At 36.0% G+C, this 25,936-nt stretch overlaps 1 protein-coding gene across 1 annotated transcript in view; it reads right to left on the bottom strand.

Annotated features, from left to right (window-relative positions):
* Positions 1 to 25,936, bottom strand: part of LOC140335727 (voltage-gated delayed rectifier potassium channel KCNH8-like) — a 242,983-nt gene that overhangs the window by 91,441 nt on the left and 125,606 nt on the right. The window lies entirely within an intron of this gene.

Raw genomic sequence — 25,936 nt, 5'->3', positions numbered from 1 at the left:
CTTGGTTTTTTATAGGAGTACATAGAAAATACAGACACGGTCACAGTAAACACTTTGTGTGTTTTACCGTGTGTGTTTTACTTGCTCATAAGCCCATGCACACACAGAATGCATCTTAAAAAGAGAGTATAAGCACATGACATTATCACAGAGATGAGTTTGAAATTGTTAAAATTAATAAAATTATTAAAAAAACACACAAAAACATTATGTAACAGAAATTTATATAAGATATCTTCTGCCGAATTAATGATTCCCAAAAAGTTGTTTCCCACCCTGTTGCAGAAGAGCTATGTGGCTTCTACTAGCATGGGAGTAGATGTGAATGCAAATGGGATTATTCTTCTTGTCCTATAATAAATAAACATTTTTTTTTCAATCGATATTCTACTATACTTTACTTCTATTAATTGAACTGGTTCTTTACTCCTTTCATTGATGCTTACCTCTGGCTTTAGGAGTTCCAATAAAAATAAGCTGCTTTCACTGATAATTATTTTAAAGAACACAATATATTTTATTATTAAAAATACTCAACCATCTGCTTGTAACACCTCTTCTCTTCTCTGCAACTGGTCATTGGTCCTATTCTTGTACCTAACTTTCGGTTACATTACGGGTTGCACACATTGCAGTACATAAGCTCACTGTCCCACCTCCTGAACTATGCCAGGATATAGGATATTTGGATATAGCCCCTTAAAAGCCCTCAGTGTTCATGCACATGTGTCTCCACTAGTGCCAGGTCCCCTAGCTCTGCTGAGCATTTGCTATATACCTGTCTGTAAATTGTGTGCTTTCCAGGTCCAGCTCCTGTGCTAACCCCTTGTCGCCCAGTCGATTGTTTCCCTATCTGTTTCAGTTCCCCTTGTGCTGTTCCAGTGTTCCCCCATGTCTCCTGTGTTCCCCCTGTGCATCTGGTAACCCCGTGTGACCTGTGCCTCCTGTCGCTTCCTGTGTCCCCGGTGTGTGTCTGGCATTTGACTTCTGGCTTTGTTCCTGACCTCTCTTTTTTGCCTGCTTCGAGCCATGCCTTCTTTGACTATTCCTCTGCTTGCTGATCCGGCGCATTGTCCTACCCACCCTGGTGTGCCCAAGAACAACAACCTGCTTAGATTCTGCACCTTGGCCTTTCTCAGGGCTCACACCACCATTGTGCAAGCCATAGCACCCCCTATGTGCTGTGAGATTTCCTCCGAGCGTGACACCAGAACTCTGATAGTAGGAAACCAAGTATTTTCTAGAGTCTACAACTGCTCCTTCATACTGTTGAATTTTTGTCACTTTTTATTCTTCTTTTTCTCTTCTAAATTTGCAGCCTGTCTATGCACCATCATTTTGTCCAACCTCTCCACTGATGTACAGGGAAAAAAAATATAAATGTAACCTATAAAATTGTAAGAACTATTAACACACAATACATTCTCTCCCCAATCTTTCCATTGGGTACTAAAACACATTTATCCTGTCTTGTCAAGGACTTGTCCCAGATGTACATTACTTACTGTGCCCAAGGTAATAAATCATCAACAGGCAATTATTCAGAACATTCTCTACACTAGGCTCCTGTAAAACATTACTGTTTAGAACATAAACTCTGTGACTGCGAACACAGTAGGTGCAAATGCAGTCATTAGTCATAGGTGATTCTATTTAATCAAACGTCAATAACTCTAGGTACTTCATAACTCTCCATCTAACTTACTAATGCATTTTAGCCACAGCGGAACCAATTTTTAACATTCAGCTTCCTCTCAGCTATGAAAGTTGCAGGAATCAATATATTCCATGTTCTTTCTAGAAAAAATATATACTTCAACACAACCAGATTACATTATTTTAGTGCCCCTGTGTATCAAAACTGTAAATGGCAGTAGTACAACTTGTTGGTATACTTTAGCTCACATAAATTAAAGATTTGCATGGGGACAAGGTGTTTTGAATTAATGAAGCCATTTTACTAATATTTACTATGGACTCTTATTGGAGTCATTGGGTAACTAATAGGATAGGTTAAGGTAGGTTAGCTAGACTAATTTTAGTATTAAGCGAATATAAGCTGACTTTTAAGCCTATTCTGACTGCTATTATTCTATTGTGTGACCTAGTCTGTATCAAATGTAGTTACTACCCCTGAAGAAGTCTGCTTAGGTGAAATGTGTTGGGAACTACTAAAATGATGACAATTGCACTCTTGATATCCCATTTATATATGGATCAGAACACGCTCTAATTTGCTAATGATACTTGTATAATGCCAAGTGGGCCAAAACCTGATTTACTATGTATTTATATAGTGCAGATAATCTTGTTACTAGCAAACTTACGCTTCAAGTCAAAAGTATTGCATGCCAAAAAAGCCCTTCCTTTGTTTCTCTCATTTCAAATTTGCTATATTCATCAAGGGCAGGCAAATTAGACACTGTAATATATACAAGGGTGGAAAAACTCTTTAATCTATTACACAGCTGAACAAACATTTTTTTTTTTCACTTGCCAAGGATTTTTTAATATATTTAGTGTATTATATTGGCTCTAGTTCTTGTGATACTGGAATTGGAATAGACGATTTTACCAACAACAAATGTTAACACAGCATAATATTATCAATCTTTATTTACACCAATGTTTTGCATTTTATATATTAAATGTAGCAATATTAAACTTTCATTTGCCTTCTTTTTATTGATACATTTTCTTTTTTCTGAAAAATTATTTTTTTAGAGAAAAGAGTTCTTCAAGAAGAAGTTTAAATGACCCTAATGTATTTTGCTACATTTGTGGTGAATATTCTCAGCAAAAACAGAAGAAACATTACAGAACTTGTGAGACAAGCATATCTTGCATATTTTGGTATTAAACTGGAGGACCAAGATAAATATTAGGCTCCCCATATGGTATGCAGAACTTGTGTGTAGTGTCTACGTCAGTGAAAAAATGGAAAACTGAAAAGTTTGAAATTTGATGTAGCTATGGTAAGGTGAGAGCCCAAAAATCATCATAATGATTGTTACCTTTCTGCTATGAATGTAAAAGGTTTCAATCGTTACAAGAAAAACAAGTGGGAGTACCCTGATTTGGAATCAGCAAGACGACCTGTGCCGCATGGTGCTGATGTTCCCGTACCAGTGTTCAGTACATTCCCTGATATTCCTGTATCCGACATGGAGGATATACACGGTTTGGAGTGTAATCCAGGAGTTAGCAGTGGAAGTGAATATGAAGGAAGTGTTTCATCAAACCAACAGATCTTCCAAGAAGAGCTCAAAGATTTAATACAAGACCTAAATCTGTCAAAACAAACACCTGAACTTTTAGCATCCAGGCTAAAAGAAAAGAACTGTCTGAATCCGGAAGGTAAAATAACGGTTTATAGGACAAGAGAGGTGACACTCCTACCATATTCCAGCAAAGATGGAGACTTTGTGTACTGTTGTAACGTTCCTGGACTACTAGCCCATATGGGAGTACCAGAATACCGAGCAGAAGACTGGCAGCTTTCATAGACAGTTTCACTCGATGTTTGAAATCTGTTTTACTGCATAATACCAACTGCTATGCATCAATGACCAATTGGTCACTCAACAAAACCTAAAGAAGAATATGAAAATATCCAAATGGTCTTACAAAAGCTTTGCTATCATGAACACCAATGGTCCATATGTGTTGATTTAAAAATGGTGAACTGGATACACAAAGTACCTATATTTCATCTGCTTGTGGGATATTAGAGCAAAGCAGAATCACTGGAATAAAGTGACATGGCTTCCAAGGGAAAACATGAAAAAAAGTCCAGCAAACATGATTACCGGGACAATGGTTGACAAAGAAAAAATCATTCTCCCTCCACTACACATAATGTTGGGATTAATGAAGCAATTTGTTAGAGCTCTGAACAAGGACAGTGATTGCTTCAAATACATTTGTAGATTCTTTCCTGGATTGAGAACGGAAAAATTAAAAGCAGGAATCTTTGATGGACCCCAGATTCAGAAACTGATAAAGGATTCAAATTTCACAAGTAACATGACTGATACTGAAGCTTCTGCCTGGCACAGCTATGTCATGGTTGTCAAGAACTTCTTGGGTAACCATAAAGCACAAAATTATGAAGAACTGGTACAAAACTTGCTCTTAAACTTTAAAAATTTGGGTGCTACTATGAGCATAAAGGTACACATGATGGCAGACAACTGCTGGAGCCTTCAACGTGATTGTCCTGATCATCAGCATAAAAGGGAATCATACAAACAGAGTTTTTCAATGACTTCTTTGTGATTAGTTCTGTAAATATACTGAATGTATAGAATATATTGAGAATAAGTTTTTTTTTAGGCTATGTACACGTCAGATCACTGTCACTGAAAACAATCTTTCATCATTATTTTGCGTAACAGATGAACGAATAAACATTGTACACACAGCATCATTCTGTCCATAGAGATGGAAGGACAAGTGAACAGCACCCTGCTGTGCTCTCCTCCTATGAAATACACAGTGGGTTAATGCACAACATTGGGGTCTGTTGTACACGTCAGATGAGCATGACTGTTTGCCTTGGACAATAACCATCTGACATGTGTAGCCTTAAAAGACTGAGCTAATGCAACATGTGACAATAGACAAATACTGGAAAAGGAGAAAGTGTTTGTCACCATACTACAGATCAAAGCAGGATTTTGGTGGGGTTTTCATACTTTTTTGCCACCATATAACACATTCCAAAGAATTACTAATATACCAATTAAAAATCAGCTTGTATTGTTCTATTATATATAGTTTGTAGTTAATCTTTAGTTCTAGATTTGTTCCCAGTGCATATTCTTATCTTTTTTGCTTTCCTGCTGTTCTATTCAGACACGTTTTATATAAGTATGTGTAGCTTGGGGCTAAATCTTTTTTATCTGACCACATATCCTAGACATATTTATCTAAAAAATCATTGGAAAGTCCATATACTCCCTTAACTAAAAAATCTAAAACTAGAAATGCAATTTAGAACCTTTCTCTACATAATACCTTTAGTCACTGTATAAAGTTTTCTTTTGGGAATAAAACTTAAGGCACGTTCTGAATACAAATAACACTGAGTAGAACAGGAAACTGATTAAATACATCTGCAGCTTGCCTGGGGAATCGTCCAAAGCTTACACCAGTAGGCAAAGTGTATTTTAAACCAAGGGGAATCCCAGCATGTGTTTTGACAAAAATAAAGTAAAGAATTACAAAGGTAAAAAGGTTCTGCCCAGAGTCATTCCTAAATTTAGGTTGATTCAACAGCCCCAGATCAGACATTGCTCTATAAGTAATAGTACTCAATATCATAACATGATTCCTTGCAAATACATAGTTTTATATAGTTTTATTTTTTAGCTTACAGAGAATAGGCAGCTTTATAATATTTTTAAAAAGTCCATTTTTTAATTAAAAAATGGTCCCACTTCAATCAGCACCGGGGGATGTATTATCGCTAGCAATTTTGCATGTTACTACAAATGTTAAGCAAATGGAATGCTAATTTAGTCGGATGGAGAATCAGCTTTATGCAAATGTGGATTCTAGATCTCATGGGTGAAAGAATTACATATTTAACAGACTCTTTATATTTTCCCCTGTCATTTTTATTAAATATATGCAGATATGGGCTTAAGTTTACCATCAGTGTATTCAAGTGAGTTAAAAGCATAAAACCCTGCAAAACTGACATAGCAATGTTGAAATGTTACATTGTAAGTTATCATATGTCAGAATTTTTAAAATGATGCTAAATCATTTGAAAAAATAGAAAAGTACATTTTTTGACTTTAGTCTCTATAGTGATCAGTTTCCAAACAGAACAGATGAAAAACATTACACACTAGTGAAATGTGTCCACTTCTTCACATGCTCAAGGGGTTAGCACCCACCAAATCCATCAATCCACACATGTCTTGGCATGTTATGGCATAGTAGAAATTTTCAGCATTCTTCCCATATTTGCATAGGTTTCTTCCAGAACAATGGTTTACTCCTACATATCAAAAACATATTATTAGGATAATTTTCTTCCTCATTTATTGTCTTCGTACTATCTTGGGGTCATTAGTTTATGAATATGGTAGGGACTTTAGGTTGTGAGCTCCTCTGAAGGACAGTGAGTGGCATGATTTTATAAAGCACTGCATAAGATTCAAGCGCTATATAAATGCAGGATTAAACAATAATAATAATTTAAAAAAACAAAAGGTTTACAATAGATTCTATAGGTCTTACTTCCATTACTAATATACCAAAAACAGTTTATTCCTCATTGTAGGATAATGGGTGTAGCAATACAAATTCCTTTATTTCCCTTTAGTGTTATGTATTTCAAACTTTATAGCTGTTTCAGGTTTGTTGCAATAGCTTCCACTAAGCAGAGTTTAGAGTTTTGCTATACTTTGTAATTCTTATTGAAGACCCTGCAACGCAGTAAAGATTTTTGTAGTATTCCCCAGATGCAATATAAGCCATTCAGATAATCTAATCCAGTGGTCCCCAACCTTTTGGAGCTCACTGACTACTAAATGCACTGACTCAGGACCACGAATGAGCAAGAAACTGCGTGTCACTTAAAGGGGAAGAAACTTCCCCCAGAGTGACATCATGATGCCAGAACCCGTCCACTCTCCCATCGTAGGTCTGAGCCTGCATCCAGGTCAGGTCCCAAGACACAACCTGCCCACCGCCCTGAGCTTGCGATGCGTACGGGAGACATGGTCCGCGACGCTTGCCAGTGTGCGCCCCCCAAACGGGGTCCTTCTCCTGACCCTGCTGGGGGGTGCACCGGCCTGAGCTGCGGCCCACCTGTCAGACGGTTTGGGCAACCCTGATCTAATCCTTTCCTATTCTAACAGAATAAAACAGCCAATGGATTACCTTGTTCCTTCTTCAATCAAAAAACTTGCTTTGGTACAATCCCTCAATGCATATTTTAAAAAGACAGACAGAAGAACTAGTAAAGGGTCAGTAACAAATATGTGCTCAATACAATGATTAGGCAAGGCAGAGTATATGTTTAAGAAAACCCCAACACCATATCCCTCTAATATTCTTTAAACCTCCTCTCCCTGAGGCTTATACAGAAACACTTCACTTTATTTGCAAATACCTGGCCTTGTGATATCCTAAGAAGCCAGATATTCCTTTGATTTTGATTGCTCAGTGCTTTGAGAAAAATCGGGCTGCAGCCTTAAGGCTAGACAAAAGGGTATAGAAGAGAACTATATCCCAATTATTTTTATATATATCTCCAAATATAATTGCAAAGAAGGCATTTTCTCAAACTGATCACATCAGCCCTCTAGAAAGATGGCATTCAATAAAAAACACACTCCAGTCAACCTTAGAACCTTTTTATGATTTTCATTAATATATCTTTATTTTCATGAGTACTATAAAAGTCAAAACTGATATAAACATGGCCTCTAAGCATTTGGATACAAAAGCTGTGCACTGTGTGTTAGGGTCTTGATTTTCAAACTTATTATTATTATTTTGGTGCTGTGGTTCCATCTTCTACCCACTTTGTCCATACAGGAAACAGTGGTTATGTAGAAACCAAATTGAGAAATCAAAGATCACAATGGAAGACCAGGCGTCCAACAATCCCAGAACTGTAAGATATCAGTAGTTAGAAAGTGGCAGGAGAACAAAGACGACAAAGTCTTGCAGCTAACCAGAAAGGTTGGTATCTTTCTTCCTCTTTATATTTTCTTACTACCCCTGAGTGTGGATGATGAGCTGACACCTGTTGCCTGTAGGTATCTCTATGCATGATAAATAAACTTTGTGTTTTTTTATATAACACATTGATGCCATGTTACAAATGCAGGCTGGTTTTCAAAGTTAAATGATAAATGAACAGGACGCATTAATACACATAAGCCGTTATTCAGCACAGACAGTATAAATAGAGTAGAAAACTTAGTTACTGTATAATGCAGAAATAAAACTCAGACAAAACAAAAATCACAAAAGAAGCCAGCTGGTATATGTGCCTGGTGTGACTAATAGGTTTACCGAGCTCCTGACAGTTTTCCTACTCTTCATTAATAAGCTATCTGCTCCGCAGTAAAAATATATTTCCCATTGAAATGTTCCTGCATTCTTTAATCTAGTCTTGTGATATCACATTTTATTTTCCTTACCCCATTTGATCTTTGACAAGTCTTTATGATCATTGGAGCAAAGTTCCATATATTCCTTACACTAAGCAAATATACTAGTAATGGAATCCACTTACTGAGCTACAATACTAATTGTGTGTTTCTTAAGGACATGCATAGCCAAGAGATCCAATGATATTTATTAGTAATCCTTCCCTTTTTTATATACTGTAACTGATATAAGCTTTTGCCTTCTAAGTCCCAATACTGTTTGTTAAAATGATGAGCTGCCAGTGAGATGGAGGAGGTATCATTTCTATGCTTTGGTGCTAATGAAGTTAGTGATTTCCTATAGGTTTTGGGGATCTGAGTAACGAACAACATGCTGATAGGGTGATTACAGCATTACTCAAAAAACTGACTATGCACAACTTGAACTCAAAATTAAATGATTTTGTTAGGAGTGTTACTAAAAAAGTAATTGGCAACAAGAAAAAAGTATTTTGCAGCAGCTCAGCTCTGCAGTGGCTAAGTAAAAACTGTAAGTGTAAATAATACTTGTAATTATTCATAAGCTTTTCCTTCCACAGCCTAGGCATATCTATCCAGTGAGTGTTTGGTAGCCCAGTGATAAGATTTATCAAGGACGCATCGGGAGCACACTGAAACCTGTGCTTATGCTGCCATGTTCATGCCATCCCACTGGATAGCCCCTATTTAAAGCTAAGAATTCATTGGGTGAATCCAGCTCTTGTGTAGTGATGGGTAACCTTGCTCATGTAACATATGCCAGTTCCACTGACGTCTATAAGAAACAAACTTTGCACATAAGTTTTGCTCCTTTTTGAGGGATGGATTTTTTTAAACACCGTTTGGCAGTGAAAAGTGCTTTAATTTTGTTTTGAGGGCAACATTGAAAATACCAGTCCTTTACATTTTAAGATTAGGAGATTCCTTTCATAATTTTTCATTGCTATATTTTATATTGTTTATATTTATTTAAATATATTTTTTTATATTAGTCCCAGAAGACTAATCATGTTAAACCAGGAAATCTTGTATTTATTCGAATCAAGGAGCATGCTTAATGAGTACGTGCACATTCCCTTCCTTACCATAAAATAAGAAAGATTAGTACAAAAAGGCACTTTTCCTTTTTAAGAACAGATGGTATGCATCTGAAACTGAATTCTGAAGAATGACATTTTCAGTTTAACAAATACGGGTGAATTTAAGGCTATTTGGGTTAAAGGAAAATGGACAACAAACGGAGTTTTTAGATAGAGGTAGTATTGAAAAGTGGTTCTGCGTTAGGACATGAGTAAAAATATCAATAAATGTTCACCAAACTGACCACCTAAAGTATTGATAAATTCCCCTCCAAACGATTATAAAAAACTACACTATTTCATGAATCAAGGACTTGGTACTACTCAAAACTGTGGCCGCATAATAAGGAGCAAGTAACTGGCATTAATGGACAGTTTAGAATACATACTATTCTAAGGCATGATAAATATGCTTTTAGTAATCTATACATATATGGAAAAAGTCTGATAAATTCCTATGGGAAAACTGGAAGAGATTAGTCATGCAGATAACTGAATTGTTGTTTTCATATATGTTGTGGAATTAACAGGTCGGTGATTTCAGAGAAGCTTATAAAAGGAATGTGTTGGGGCTTTTGTATAGTCACCTAGAATTCTTCAATATTCAGTGTGCACACATACAACTGTACAAAATGGCTTTAGTGCTAGAGGTCAAATATGACTAATGACTCTCTTTCTCATTCCTGCCTAATAGTATATACATGGGCTTTTTCTTAGGGTTTTACCTTTGCTTGCATTATTCTGCTTTACTAACAAAGTACCTGCAGAATTTGCAGTGAATTACAGTTTACCAGTGTCCAGACTTTGATTATTCAAATATTTATATATTCTTAATATAATTCATAATTATCAAGAAAAAGCCATCTATGGCATTTATAGCTCATTGTACTGTTAAATATTGAATTCCTCAAAAGAAGCAAAAAAAAAAGTATTAAAATAAATATTTGCTTTGGTTTCATTGCTTAATTTTTAGCAACAGCACATTTCCTTTCCTTAGTTCATTAAAAAGGGTTGTTAGAGATGTCATCCATGTTGGGGATTCCCCAATCTTCTTCTAATACTGGCATGGTATATGTCATATTGTGTGACACTTACAAAGAAAGTGTTACTCTATTTCATGCCTTCTATTTAGGTCATTGAGCAACAATTTATACCTCAAGATATTATATATCTTATATACCTTATATTCTCAAGATTTGTTTTACAAACTGTTAGACAGCCCCTTACACGTGGGGATATTCAACTAATATAACTCTGTATACTTTTCTTATCTTTCAGTTTTTGTTCTTTTTGCCCTACACTCCCCTTTCCTGAGTTTGACACTACAGCTGGTGTAGCCATCCTATATGATATTCCCATAGGTTTCTCTAGTACAGAGTGGCGCTGTTTCTTATTTTCTTTGTCAGTTAGTAGCTGGAAGGAAGCAAAGTTTTAGGATCCCTGTGAAAATGCCTACATTTCATGTTTATTTGTATTTGTATTTCTGTCTGTTGCACTTTGAGATTGGCAGGAAAAAGTAGTAAAAGATTATGGGTAAGGGGATTGATCTGCTTTATGCCTATGAAGATTTTGTTAGGCAATTGGATAACTAGTCATAGTAACTTAAAATTTGCTGTGTGATTGTAAGGTCTTTTTTCCCCTTAACTGATGTGGTAGCATTCTAGTTACTTTGGACTCACTACCATTGCAAAGCTGGCCTGCTAGTTTCTGAGAGAGTTAGGGAGATATTTTCCCAAAACCATGGTATATGCTTACTCTCCAACATCCTAGAGTAGGAGCTGAAGAAGGCACACCAGGCCAGAAGAAACAGCTCATCCGCGGTGTAGTCTCTGTACATGTGCGCATGCTTGGCATCGAAATGCCCCTTAAGATTCGAACGCTTAAAAGTGCTGTTGGTGTCGTTGCACACTAAACACAGGGCTTTGTTGCCGCATTGGACGAAGAATAATTTGTCAATCCATTCGGCGTTGAAGACACGATGTTCGAGGTCAAACTTCGGGAGACTGTGCATTGCTTCTGCTTTTTAGGCATAGGAAATGGGGTTACTGTGCAGGAACTCAATGATATCATGGGAACTCACGATACCGCAACAATTCAATTAGGCCGGCTCCAACAATAAGACTGGAATACTGTCTAAGCCATATCCGGCCTAAAGGAGTTTGCCTACTTCTGCTCTGGAGTATTTTCAGGAAACCTTCACAAGATACCTTGGATGCGTGGCTAACACACACGAGAATTATTAGTCTTGGTAGATAAATACTTAATCAAACCAAGAAATGTGATAACAGTATAATAGTAAAGATATCAATGAAAAATAATGGTCCCATGGCATAAGTTATGCAGGGTGAGTGTCACACAAGGATGGGATGCATAGTATACACTCATATGATTGGCCATACCACCAAAGGGTCTTGTGAATGTTTCTTTAAATATTCCCCCTGATATTATTGTTGGATGTCCCACATATGCACTCTTTTTGTGGAGTTCTCTGTCCAGTGATTTTTTGTATCATTTGTAGTAGTGGAGTATTTGTATCATTTTAGATATTGATGTTCAATAAAGTTTATGTTTAATTTTTGTTTTTGTTTTCTTCTTTGGCCATTCAAAAGTTCCATTGACTTTCATTCATTACCTGTCTATTACCCAGTTTGTGGATGTGGCTGTTTACTGAATTTGTTTATATCCTCCATGGGTATTGCAATCCGCTTTATAAACCATTGCCTTTTTAAAATTCCAAACTGGATGTTCTTCTTATAATATTCCCTTTATATTATTTTCATTCATTTACTAGAAATAGTTTAATGAATGTTCGTTCGGTGTGCTGTGCACTTGGAGGTCTAGTGCAACTAGTGGGTGGGTGGGTGAATTTATAAAGACAAAAACATACCTGATATACCTACCTATATGCCTTGTAAATGTGTGCAAAACTTTGCTAAGATCACAAAATGCATGAAAATTTTACATTTCCTGCCTTAAACATATCCTAAAGAACTGTATCAGCTATAATGTCTTGTCTAGCTAATTTTTCCTAATGCTTCACATACGACTTATATTTTCTGTAATTTTATTAACTCTAGCTGATAGAATAAATGCTAATATATTCTATTACAATTTCCATTATACATACATTAGGAGTTTTTGATTGCAGATGGTGTTTAACATTTAAAGGAGCTCATTCCATAAATTAGATATTCTAATAGAAGTCTGTTAGCTACTGTTTTGCGTAATAGCTGGATTTAATCTATCGAAAACAGAGTTCTTACAGACAACTTAGGAAAACACAAACCACTCAAGGCAAATTTATCTTACTGCAACTTCTAGACACATCATTTTGTATAACAGAAAACTCACCCTTTGTTGCTCATTTCTTTTACAAAAAAACATTATTTTGTTTTTCTATTGCAGACCTGACCCTAAATATTGAGACTGTATTGCTTTTGTTATAGGGAGGCCCAGTGTGAAAAAAAGTAATGTCCATGCCTGCTAGCCACAACATTTGCAAACAACAAGCTTCATTCTGGCTCCATCCACAGCATCCCTACTCATAGGGCCTGATTTATCTCTACAAAAAAATCAAATAAATTATTAAATCAATCAATAATAAATAATAATGAAATCAATAAAAACAATTGATTTAGCTCTCCAAGGCTGGAGAGGATACACTTTCATCAGTGAAGCTGGATGATCCAGCAAACCTGGAATGGATTTCTTCAAAATCATTTGCTTTTTGCAGGAGGAGTTTAAATTGACACTTCATATGGATCTTTCATCATACTCCTTCTTAGGAGGGTATATACAAGTTGGTATACACCAATCCAAAATTGCTTAATACGCGGACAGTTCCACCAAATATGGTGGAGCCAATTGCCAATTGCACCGCATTGTCGGAAACACATATCTGACACATTGGCATAAGCAGTTTGTGTTTTGGATATTTTTTAATGGGACGGTATTAATGAAGCTGGAAAATACCAGATATACACAAGAAAATGTGACAGTTATAAAGTTTTTTTATTTGTAATGCTAGACCATTAATAAATTGGGAAAAGTCTGCAGCTTTAGGGCCTTGTCTGAAAAGCATTTGAAGGGTGTTTGTTCTTTTTTTCACTATTGACTTGTATGAAGAAATAAATTTGAAGTGTATTGTACAGCATTTCAGTGCAATCCACTTGTTGTGGAAAAATCCTCATGTCTGTGATATAGAGAGAACAGTATCTCATTTATAACTGCTGTCAGTACCTAACCATTCAATTACTGTCTGAGCAGTATAGGATAGAGCAACGGATGTGCATAAGCCCATGCAGACACTTATAGAAAGTCAGTATTTGCAAAACTTCAGGTTGTGGGAAGCTTTCAGTTGGATAACCTCTAGCTCTGCTTTAGTGTGCTGTTGGTTCAATACAAAATACTCTAATATTGAAAGAAGAGTAATAATAAAGCTGATCTCCAACCTAACCTTTATTCTTGCACAGTTGTACAGATTCTTCTCCAGTACTGAAATTGCTTATTCTGATACCTAATTTTCTGCCTGATGGACATTCAGCATACGCTTCCATATTTTTATCTCCAGCTGAAGCATCCATAGGCAGTCCCCTTTTAATCATTGGATATCAGTTCTTTGAACCAACATGCATGTGGGTACTACCAGAACTTGTTTTCAGAAGCTATGTACAGCATTTTGCTAACCCTTCCCACCAGCAATGGCCTGCCTGCAATGCAGAGACTTGAATGATGTCACCGGAGCTAAACTCAGGAATGTATTCAGAATGGGAAAATATTATTCAGTCATTTATTGAGGAAGTAGACTAAACTTCAGCTTTAATTGGTTTTATCCAGTAAATTATTTGAGTTCTATGTAATGATTACTATGAGGATAATACATTTCCTATGTAAGTTACATACTATCAACTCAATTTTACACAGTCATGTTACAAATTGTTAAATCTCATTGGACCCAATGACTCAATAACTTATATTAAAATAAGGATTCTTATTCTGGTGTATTAACTTTGTAAACTGAGTCTTAAGTCATGTTTTGTTAATAATTAGTCACACATTATGATAACGTCTCTATGTGGATTATGGATATCAATAGTTCTTTAAAGACTTTTTTGAGTCACCTATAAAATGTTAGATGACCTTGGTGTGGATAAAAAGTCCTTAATAGAAAAGTACAATGTGTAATAGCTACCTCTAAATTTCCCAAAATTATTTTACCAAAATTGCCCATATATCATCATTAGACATCCATGGATCTTCTTATCTCCAGATTACTAGCACACTGCAGAAGCTGATTTAGCAGAAGATTTTAATATTAGTCCAAATAGCTTTTACAATTGTCATGGGGACAATTACTCTTATTACTGTTCTTTTCAACTCCTGTCCTGGACTCTTTACAAAAAAAATTGCAAAAAGCTTTCTAAAATGGTAGATGTACTAAATGAATGTCGTGATGTTGCTTGATCAAAGTCATTTGTGGATAATATTTTTTTATTATTTTGTAGTGATGGTACATCTTTGTGCAGTGCCCAGAACCTGTGATGTCTTTTTTGGGGTAATTATAGCTAAGATTTCATTGATAAGCCCGTTAGTTACATGGGAAGAAAATTATCTTTAAAAGAAATAATTATCACCAACACAAGTTTAGTGCACTGAAAGCCAAAATGTGTTCCCATTAAAATGCCTGCACCAGTCCACTTTTTTAATTTTCTAAAAGCTTTTTGTAAACAGGATAAAATCTAAAGAAATCCTAGGCATCTCTGAAAACACAGAATGCATAGTAAAGCAGATGAAGATTTCTGAACAATCTTTTAATTTAACAGAGCTACCCGAGGTGATGATTATATAATATCTTGAACTAGGATTGCCCAGCAGGTAAATCTATTGTACTATACTATTCAACTTTATTATATGCTTTTACATTTTGTATAAGTATGTAAGTATATAAGTATGTAAAAATAAGCTTACAAACAATTCTATTTGGTTTGTTAAAAAGATTTATATATTGCATTGTACAAAGATTTTCAGCAATATTCATTTTAAATTCCTACCTGTCTGTTCTTATGCACTAAACATGTTTTTCTACATGTTTTTTTTACCCTACCCTAACATTCTCATCTATATTCAAGAACTCTTATCTGCCTAGTAATAAAGTGGGAGAAAATGGGCCAGATTTATTAACCTCCCTAGTGGTCTAATTCCGTCCAAATTTCCATGCAAAAAGCAGTACAATTTTTTGCACTGAAATTTTTTTTCATTGGAGACTATAATTCCTATGCATAACTCACCGATATTTAATAAATTTAACAAATTTAATAATAAACTTTAATTAACAAAACACAAAAATCTTTTAAAAAAATATTTAAAGTAATGCTTAAGCTAGGTACACACGTATACACGCATAATTGTTGTAAGAAAACAAATGACTAACGACAGATCAACGATTATGCACGATTATATTTGAACAATCATATTGTACAATTGTGCACAATTTTGTAAATGCTGTAACAATACAATTGTTGAAATATAATCCACCAATAATGTGCACATGCTGGATACGATCATTTGAGCAATGCAGGAAGTGACATGTACCAGAGAAAGTGTACCACAGAACCATTCACAATCACTGAATGACTGTACACACAATAGATTGCAAACAATCGTCCCTCCATCCGGAATGGACGTTCATTTCCAGTGACAATCCTCGTTCATCAGCGTCGTTGTGCACTTTTTTTGTTACCGATTATCATATGAACGGTTGTTAGTCGTTTGTTTCCAACGATAATTATTGCATGTGTGTATGCAGCCTTAGGTTTAAGGAGGATTTAAAGTTGTTTGTTTCTGCTACAGTGACGGCCTTGGAAATCTTCAAAAATCAAAGCCAGATCCTAAATTCTGAATTGTAAAGCGGCTGATTGGGCCTGAGGTGGTGACTCTTGTCTTTGGTATATCTTAAATGATATGACAGAGATCTAATGGGTCAATTTTTTTTTTTTACCATATTTTATTAAGAAGAGATAAGAAGAACAGAGAAAGTAAAGCTAAGGAGACAAGATATATAACAAAGAAGACAAAACAAAGCTTATATGAGCTATAAATAACTTAATATTAACAATACAAAGATAAACTATGAAATGAAACATTACTTTGCAGGAAAGGAATCCTAAGAAAAAAATCCATGAGATTCGACAGGGAACTATCCTTGAGCAAGAACAGCCCTGTAACCTTAATGAGAAGCCATGTAGCAGTGTGACAATCAGTTGGGGACAGAAGCATTTACTGTTTTCATTATGGTACTTGGTAATTTCTATCTCTAAGAATATTTTGTTTTCAAAGCACTTAAGGTTTTATGATGTCAAACAGCTTAAATAATTAAACGCCCAATATATTATTTATTTTTTCAGCATTGGGGGAGTAAATCAAAAAATCAGGAAGTTCATTTTTAAGAAAGAATGAAAATAACCCATATTGAGTTGAAATAACTCACATATTTTAGCTCAATTACTATTTAATTATAAAAATTATGATTTTTAATATAATTATAAAATCTGTCCAGCTTGCTATGAAAGTGAGTTATAATAACTTTTGAAAACCTAGGTCAGCCCACAGATGCGCATGGTCAAACTGCAAAGTGTTACTACACTGATTACTTTAGCAATCATATAAACTGATTACCTACTATGCTAAGCTAGGTAAGATTTCTGCATCACCAGGAAAAAAATGTCATCTAGAGTTGCACATCTACAGGGTTGTGAAATTTAAGTAGCATCAGACAATGTATAAGAACAGCTTCCACACTGCTGCCATGCCTGCCATTGGGTCCTCAATGTTATTTTTAATTTGTACATTTTTGATGGTGAGCCCCAAACTGAACTTAGGTACTGAGCACCTGTATGGGAAGGGAAGGACTTTGTTGAAAAGACAGTGTGCTGTCTGATACTGGAGGGAAGACGTGCTTCATGGATAGCAAGTAGCCCCCTGTAGATAACTAAGAGTTCCATTATGTAGAAACATGCCTGCAATATGTTATCCATCCATTTACTCACCTTGGAGTTTACAATCTGCCTGCTGCATTTGCCTTAATATAGATGTCTGGGAGTACTCACTGTGATTGTATGGGGCGTGATGCCAGCTTTAAGTCCTCTGTAAATTAGATCACAGCGGAAGTACCAGCTTTGAAAGCTCAGTGAACACATGGCATGAGCTAAACATGCGGAAGGGTCAGAGAGACAGCTGCTCCCTAAAAATATGAATAAAACCAGGTGTAGAATAATGCAGATAATAAAGAGGATTATTTCAAAATAGAACCCAAATCCAGATTTTCCTGTTATGCTGCACATGTTGTGTTTATTTGTCTGCTGTAGTAAGTTGGCAAAATATCAAAAAGAAGATATCTATATGGGACTGTAAAATATGTATTGCACTCCAGGTACTGCTCTGTTTGGAAACTGATTATACATATACAGTATAACCCCAGTTATCCAGAACTCAGATAACCGGCATCCAACAGCTCCGCTTTTTTGATTCAGCCCTAGTGAAGCTGTGGCATGTTTCCTGCTTCCAAGAACCCATACCACAGCTCTGCTAGTGCTGCGGGGAGCAATCAGGAGAGCAGAGCTGTCAGGAGAGTAGATCTCCGCTTATTGTTCCACACCGTGATTGGCTGAGAAAAGGGGAACCCTGATGATGGCTCAAGCTTCATCAGGGTTTCTCTTTTCTCAGCCATTCATCCCTTCAGCACCAGAGGTGAATGGGGACAAGTCTCAAACCTTCAGAGTAGCCTCAATTAACCGGAAACTACACCCAAATCAACCCCTTCTGCAATAGTTCTTCTTGCCTGTCTGATTGGTATGTTGAACTCCCAAAAAACCTTATGTGCCGGGTCTACTGACTAAGATGCCAGGAAATCCAACAATTCCAGTTTCATCAGGGCTTGCGGGGACTTAATTAGGTCATTTTGCCCAATTTTAGCCCAATCAAGACAGCCTAAGATCTCAAGGAGGAAGTGAAGATAGCAGTGCCCTGCAATGGAATGGGGGTGGGTGAATATAACAGGGTTTAGTTCTGCTTGAGGTTTTCAAAAATTTTGGTTGTTTTGTATTGACCTTCAGGATAAATCTGGTAGGCTGATTGGAATGCTTGGATATTTCATGCTGAATTTTGCACTTAATAGTTTCTTGGATTTTTTTTAATACATTAAGTTTTACGGAAGAGGTCAGTGAAGCCTAAATGGCCAGGTTAAATGTATCAGAATCAGAAAAGAATGGTCAACTTAATTCTATTATAATAACTTCTGTTAATTCTATGACCTGCTGACAAGTCAAAAATGTGGAAAAAAAAAGGCGTTGGATGGTAGCTGTCAAAAAAAAATGATAAATCCTCCGCACAAGGCATCATGCTGTTATACATTTCTATACGGGTTGTGTTTGGAGAAGGGTTAAACAGCTTATTGTCTGGGAGTAGATATTACTGTTAGTGAATTAATCTTGAGATAAGCTCATTAAAAAGAAAGCCATCATTACAGAAATATAAAGCTTGCCATCGCTAATGTCATTCTAAAAATAATAGTGGTTTGACTGTTGAGTTGATCTTCCATGTCTAAGAAAATGTAAAGAATGATACTGGTATATTTGTTGCAGACCAGCAAACAAAATCATGTTTATTTTTCTTTTCACCTGACTAAGTGTTCAAAATACCTCAAATTTTCTAGGTAAACAACCTCCACTCTTTTAGTAAACATGTTTCTCTTGTGACAGGTTTCATTGAGTGCTCTCTTCTTTCTTCTTTTTGGACCATGTATTTATCTTAATTTCTGAAAATCTATGATAGACCTCTAAAGACTAAAGCTAGGTACACACTTCCAATAATTATCGTTAGAAAATGAACGATTACGGCCGATCAACGATTATGCACAATTATATTTGAACAATGGCATTGTGCACAAATCTGTACATGGTGTAACGATAAGATCATTCAAATATAATCCACCAATAGTGTACACAGGCTGGATACAATCGTTTGAACGATGCAGGGAGGGACATGGAAAGGAGAAAGTGTATTGCAGAAACATGCACGATCACTGAATGACTGTACACACAATAGATAGTGAACGATCGTCGGCCAATCAGATCCGCTGTGATGGTCATTCATTTCCAACGACAATCCTCGTTCGTTGGTGTCGTTGGTCACCATTTTTGTGAAAGTTTTTCGGATGATCGGTCATTCGTTTCCAACGATAATTATTGAAAGTATGTACGCAGCTTTATACTTGACTGGTTTGCTAATTATTCTAATGACTGCTCAAAATTATAAATCTATGGCAAGCGGGCACAACATCAGTCATTGGATAATATAAAATGTAAAATAAGGTATTTATTGGAAAATAGATTGATGCAAATATAAACTTCAGTTCCTGCTTATTATACCTGAAAAAAAAAACAACACTGACTCAAATTTGGACCTAGGACACAAAATACAGTAATCACTGGTAACATTCAAAATGGCAGAAATGGCAATAAACGTAATTAAATATAAAAATAAACCTATTTAAAAGGGGAAAAAGGTAAAATCACACAGGCTTAAACTATTTGTCTTTTTTCCCCTTTGAGTTGGGTATGATGGGTAACTTGCTTTTTGATCTGATGATCTATTGTACAGGTAGACCCTGAGTTATCTCTCTTGTTTCTTCGATACAATACTATTCACTGTTTATAGACTTTTTTTACCAACAGTATGTAGAGATAGTCCCCGAGTTAAGGACATCCGACATGCGGACAACTCCTAGATAGGAACCGAATCAGAATCCAACTATGGAAAAATAATGTAGGGTATGGAATAAATGTAAGGTATGTAATTCCAATAATATATTATTGATAATAATAAAAGTAGTAGTATGCTAAAGAATGCATATTCTATGTATATTACCTTTCAATAGCTACTTTAAACCACTTTATAAGGTGTTTTAGGGTATGCACCTGTCCAAGTGACAGGAAAATAGACATAGGGTCTTTAGCTAAAGAACAGTGCAAATCTAATGTTGAAAGAAGACTATTGCCTAATCAATACTTATAAATAGTGCACTCAATTTTCCCTGGCAGCTTTACCATCCATCTGAACTCAGTAAGCTGACTATGTGACAGTGTAAGATTTTCAGAAGCACAATCATATTTTAAATTCTGTTTTAGGTCTAGCTTTTTCCAAGTCAGAAATTGTTTTTTACATTTTGGTTTGTAACTGATACCTTTTCAAAAAACAGTTTATCAGTAATGTGGTCTGCAAAGCAAGAGATTGACGTTTCAGACTAATAATCTAAATAATAATATATATAAAAACTAAATAAGAACCACTGCATTGACTGCTTTCAGGTGCCTACTGCAAACCACTTGGTGCCCGGCAGCAGCAATGTGCAGTAACCGCTTCTATATGGAATAATGTAATTTTTGTAAGCTGTTGGAGCATTTACCTGCTCATGAACGCTGCATCTAGCATCTCAAAAAATGCACAGCAACAGTACAACAAGCAAATGCCTGAAAAAAATAAATAATTTGTTCCAATATTATATTTAGAGGAGTGGGTAAATGCGACTTTAAAAATTGTTACTGCTGGGGAAAAAAACGTTGTTAACATATAAACTTAGCTTACTGTTGAGGAAGTTGATTGTAATCAGATATTAAAGTTTTTTGAGCAGCCAAAAAAAAATGTTAATTTGCAAATTGGACTATTCTAATTCTTTTCTCTGTACTTTCTCTTTACTTTCTTTCTTTGCCATTCTACAATGAGTAGATCATGAAAGATTCTTAGGAGGTACAAATTAGCTCTGTTGATCAGTGGAAGCAGTCTCAATTCTTCATTTTATAAATGCTAAAAATGATCAGTATTTTTACTGTAGAGGTGAAACATTCATGCATCAGTGTTAATCAGCCTTGATCAGCCACAAAGCCAGTCTTTAAACATTCCGATACCTACCTATAGTTGATAACTCAAGCCACTCCTAACCTATGTAGCTAGAGGTGTTTTGGATTGATTCATCCTGAACTTTCACATTTCTTGTCTAAGCCAGCTAAACATACCATGTTGCCCCTTCTAACAATAATTCAGCAGTATTTCTGCCGTCTAAACTTTAATATAAACACAGGGTGGGGGTAGCATGGTGAGCTAAGTTGTTGAGACAACAACTTGGTTTACTTTAGTTCTTCTACTGCGAAATCTGAAAATTTACTCCACAGATTTATTTTAAAGCTCATTTACAACTTGTTAAAATAATAAAATATGTGAATTACCATAGCCTGACAATTTGACAGTCTAAAACCTTAGTCTATAAAGCATTCTGGAAAACTATTAGACAGGTGAGGAAACTTTTCCCAATAACTTGTTGCAAGCTAAGGATACTTTTCTAATCAGAATGTTAAAAAAGTGGTCATGAAGGTATGTTTCATACAGGTTTATCTGAAGCAAAAAATTTAATGGTAGATCTGTCTTAAGTGCTGCTTTTATTGTACACTGCACATATTTTACAACATATGCTATTTGCTGGGGGTTTCCCTGATGCAAGCAATAAGAATGTTGCTTTCCAGGAAAACACTGGTTACACAGCATTACATTTTTATTACATTGATATTGATTTACTGAACTCTGATAAACAAGATAGTATTTATTCCCAGAGACATGTAATTTGAAGTTTCCAATTTCAGTGGAAGACTACAGTGCTGCATGGTAGGATAGCCTCATTTATTGACTTTATTGCACACCTATAGGTGCCCTTACAGCAGCCTGCAAAGCCTCCTGTTTTGGTATCATAAAGACAGGCAACATTTTGGAAACTTACAACAGTGATGAAAATTGCTACTTTATCTCATGACCCCTTCACTTTCCACTTGGTCTATAGGGAAAATTTCCTCAAAGTTCCAATGGGTTCATCGGAAATCCAGAAAATCACTATAGAAGGATTATCGCAGCCTCATTCATAAATGCAGCCGCGATACACCTCCTTTAAGAATGAGTCATGCAGCTTGTGTTTATGAATAAACGCGGCCCTGGGAAAAATCAGAGGATTTTTCCCACGCTGCATTCATTCATGAGCAGCCAGCGAGATTCACACTGTGTTACTGGATAGAGAAACTCTACCCAGGAACACATACTGCAGGACTGCAACAGCAATCAGGGGAGCCCTGCTCCCCTGATTGCTGTTGCCGCCCTGTAGTATGTGTTCCTTGATAGAGTTTCTATATCCAGGAACACAGGACTCCTGTGTTTTTGGATAGAAAAACTCTATCCAAGAACACATACAACTAGTAAAGGTCTGCAAGAGCAGTCAGGAGCTGTCAGCTCCCCTGATTGGTCTTGCAGTTCCCAAAAATTCGGTCTCGCCGGCTGAATTTACAAAGGCCGTTCTCGCCTACATGTTTGAGGACGGCCCATTTTGCAGCGAGACCGATATTAATAAATTTGCTCGCTCATCCCTATTGGCCTATGGCTATGATGGGCTCCTGAACTGGCCAATAGAAAAGTGGACAGAAAGGAGATTACAAGCTTTGGCTTCTCTAAAAAGTACCCGAACCTTGCTTGTTAAGCCTGTTGCTTGTTAGCCATTACTGCAAAGCTTGGAGGCAGCTGCTGGTATGTACAAGCACTCCTAGATGCCTGCATTTCCAACTTAAACCTTCAAAAATATTTCCTACAATTGCGTTTCTGTATGGACTTTCTTGAAATGTGTACAGCATTAATTTTTTTTAAAGATATGCTTTGAAGTTTTCCTTCTGCTCTCAATGACCCAGAAGCTTTTTGCCTTGGGCTCAATAATTGTACAAAACCTCTTTTATTATAGCAAGAACCATCACTTTAAACATAAAACATTGGAATATATCCCCCTCATCAGTACAAACATTCTCAAAAATTCTCTTTATAAAAACACGGCAGCTGCAAACAGGATTTACAAAGTACAAGGAACAGTCGTTGCTTGATATCCACATGTAGACCGCCTAAATAGGAACTAGACCTATAGTCCCTCTGGAACATCCTCTCTACTTATCAGTTCTTTATGGTACATTATGGAGACAAGAAGAAGAAAGCAACATACAGCTAGAAAAGCTACAAAAGAAACACCAAGAAACCAAATAAAAGGAAAATTGCCAATCGAAAAGTGAGCACAAGGAGGAAATAGACGAGTGATGATATGTTCTTTGTGTCACTACAACGTATAAAAGCTGGCAGAGCTTTGAACAGACAAGTGGCGAGTATCAAACAGTTCTCTGGTGGGAGGTTTGTTTTGTTTTGCTTCTTTTAGAGAGCAGAGCCCAAGCCGTGAATAGAACACGATTTCTTCAAACAGAACCCCTGCAGACATTAGCAACAAGGAAACCTGATGTGCAATATATAAAGTCTCTGCTGTTTGTAATTAACAATACAAGCAGAAACTGACACGAATGGGTCACAAGCTGTACTGAAATGAATGGACTCATATCTATGGGTTTTATTCAGTAAGACAGTGGATGTAGCAATGGCAAAGTTTAGTAAGTAATCAATACAAGTTTGTCATCTTACACCAATCTGCCTGCAGTAATTTTAAATCTAATTGGCTGCCTTTGTTTGCAGCACTTTGCACACCATCTTTGTTTTTCCAATAGTTAAAGTGAATGTGCACTAAGAAATATATATATAGTATATAAAGTACAGATGAGGCTGTATAGCAGAGCACATCACCCAATGGCGTGACTACTTGTAATATCTACAAACTTAAGCAGGTGAGTAGATGCAATTAAGTTTTTAAAAATGATTGTACTGTACAGGTAATAAAAAATATGTTTTTTTAGATAATTAGAATTTTAATTTGAAAATAACTAAAAAGGAAAATTGTTGGTGTGTAATTCTTAGTACTGGATAAACCATCTCTAATAATGTGATGTGTGAGCACTGTCATACGCAGCATTAAAACCAGGTGGTGTTCAACCTAAAAAAAAAGGGCCACATCCAGGGATGAAGGTGGAACCAGAGGGGTGATGGAGTGTGGAAAAGTTTTTTTTAATTATTATACTTGTAATAATGGGTAGGGGGTCTGGATTTGCATTTTAATGCTGATTCATAAAGTACAGTATTCTAGAGTCACATGTGATGCCATTTCTGCAACATCTAAAACTTACCAAAAAGGAACATCAATGGGTGGGTGTGGTCAAGGTGTTTTGGCATAGGCAGCGTGTGGCTAAAGATTATAGACAACATTAACCAAAGCAGAACTACTTCATTTGCGGTACTACAATAACACTTCATATTTCAGTTTTCCCTTTTTATGAATGGAATTCTAAAGAAAAGTTTACAAAAGTGGAATAATTTATTTTATTCCTTTATTGAAAAAAAAAAGTTTGCACCAAACCTTCGTACCTACACACCTAAAATAGATAACTTTGTCACATAATGCAGATTATTTTCAGGCCAAATGCTACATTTTGATGGCTTAAGTCTTTAAAACCAGGAAACAAATGGCATAGTTTCCCTTCCCCTATCCTTAAATGGTCCTCAGGAACCTGGTTATCCCAAAAAGTAAGGTGGCATAAAAAAGGTATAGCACCCTGCCCTCAATGGTGGCAAGGGTCATCCTTGGGGAGGAAGCTATATCTAAAGTTTTGTTGAAATTAGGACAATTATCCCAAGCACACCAGCAAATCTACAACAGAATGACTGAGAAAGAAAAAAATCATGGTGTTGTAATGATGGGCCCTCAAAAGAGCTGTGCATAAACAAATACCTACAAACAAACCTGAAGTGAGGGCGTACTTTTAACTCCTCCTAGTTGTATATATATTTAGAGAACTGTAATAAATAAAAATAAATCTGCTTGTAGTTTAGATTTAAGGACTGTGGGATATGGATGGAGCTCCCCAATTCAACATGTTATCATTAAAGATAAATATACAATATGGCAGAGTAATCCAAATAGATGTAATTTGGGGCAAGGAAATATAAAATGGTTTTACACACTCCGAGTACTGAGTACTTGTTGATGCCTAATAAATACACTTTATTATGCACGCACTATACTGTACAATGCAGGAGAAATAGCTTAATTTGTTTACCTGATACTTATATTTACTATAGTTGCTGTATACCTTAATAAAGTTGAAAATCTGCTGTACCCAACCTCTGGCTCTCCATCTTATTTGTTATATTTCTAAGCATGCTACAGAGTCAATTTCAAGAATAAGCTGGCTGGGTGTTGTATTCTATCAACAGCCATTAAACTACCGGAGCTTTATGTCAAAAACATTGAAAAAAAGAGAGATATTTGTTAGGGAGTTATATAATGGATTGTCATTTTTTAAACATTGTAACATTCTTATTTTACATTAGAATGAGGTCCATATTTGTATATGAAAGAATCAAGTACATATTGTCCCAAACCTTAAGTAGAGCTCATTTTTATACATTATAAATATTGTGTGGAAGGGATTTAACCTTCGTATGCTTTTATTGCTGCCCCTGCAGTAAATAACAGATGAATGGCAATAAAACATCTTTTAAGTATGTATAGTTTTACCAACACATCTAAATTCTACAATCAGGGTATTTTTCTTACAAAGTTCATAATGCAAAGTTAGGAGGACCCAATGAACCTCATCCTCTGTATATTTATTGGAATATTGGCAGCGTTAATACTGTCTTGAAAACTTGGATACAAAGGAAGATGAAAAGATTAAAATTCTAATGGTGCTT

The sequence above is a fragment of the Pyxicephalus adspersus genome, chromosome 7 (assembly GCF_032062135.1).
Source record: "Pyxicephalus adspersus chromosome 7, UCB_Pads_2.0, whole genome shotgun sequence".
Lineage (NCBI taxonomy): Eukaryota > Metazoa > Chordata > Amphibia > Anura > Pyxicephalidae > Pyxicephalus > Pyxicephalus adspersus.
Note: the sequence above shows the minus strand (reverse complement) of the source record. Positions and strands in the feature narration are given on the sequence as shown.